General features: G+C 52.7%; 1 non-coding gene across 1 annotated transcript; it reads left to right on the top strand.

Annotated features, from left to right (window-relative positions):
• Nucleotides 1-456: 456 nt before the first annotated feature.
• TRNAA-UGC lies at nucleotides 457-528 on the top strand. Its single transcript has one exon. It is a non-coding gene; the product is annotated as a tRNA-Ala (tRNA).
• Nucleotides 529-930: the final 402 nt, after the last annotated feature.

Raw genomic sequence — 930 nt, 5'->3', positions numbered from 1 at the left:
ATTGGCAGGCCCGGGGAAGAGGCAGAGGGTCAGGTGATCCAGGGAGAGGCTCAAAAGCCCAGGGTTTAGCCCAAGAGTAGTGGTCTGTCGAAGGAGCCACCAGGGGCAGAACTCCATTGGGGAGTAAGTCTGGACTGCCTAGAGAAAAGGATGGTATTCCAGAGATGGCAGAAGAGACCCTATACTATATGTGATATAAGTATTTCAAAACTTTTACATTTGTGCTATCCCAGGGTGAGAATTAACCCTGACAGGGGAGCTGGTGCCTGGCAAGCTTTACGTTTGGGAGCAGATGCTCATACTTTTTATTTGTGCTTGAACTGGAGAAATAGAGTGACTGTAAGGGGTGGATTAGAGGTGACTGGGATGCAGCAGAGACACTCAATTTAGATCACTGCCAGAGGTTGGCGGCCTGGGGTGTTGCTTGTGGGCAGTAACCCAAGCATCTTAAAGAAGGGGGATGTAGCTCAGTGGTAGAGCGCATGCTTTGCATGTATGAGGCCCTGGGTTCAATCCCCAGCATCTCCATATATTTTGTCATGCATCTTAAGCAGGTCCAAAGAGGTGATCCTTCCCTCTGGTCAGGCCACAGTTGGAGTACTGCGTCCAGTTCTGGGCGCCGCACTTCAAGAGGGATGTGGACAGTATGGAGAGGGTCCAGAGGAGGGCCACTCGCATGATCAGGGGACAGCAGGGCAGACCCTATGAGGAGAGGCTACGGGACCTGAACCTGTTCAGCCTACACAAGAGAAGGTTGAGGGGGGATCTAGTGGCCTGTTATAAACTAGTCGGGGGGATCAGCAGGCATTGGGGGAGTCCCTGTTCCTCCAAGCACCACCAGGAGTGACCAGGAATAACGGTCACAAGCTGGCGGAGGGTAGGTTTAGGTTAGATATCAGGAGGCGCTACTTCACGGTCAGGGTGGCTAGG

The sequence above is a fragment of the Crocodylus porosus genome, unplaced genomic scaffold (genome assembly GCF_001723895.1).
Source record: "Crocodylus porosus isolate Cpor-Errol unplaced genomic scaffold, CroPor_comp1, whole genome shotgun sequence".
Taxonomy (NCBI): domain Eukaryota; kingdom Metazoa; phylum Chordata; order Crocodylia; family Crocodylidae; genus Crocodylus; species Crocodylus porosus.
The sequence above is the reverse complement of the archived record's forward strand: the minus strand, read 5'-3'. Positions and strand labels throughout refer to the sequence as shown.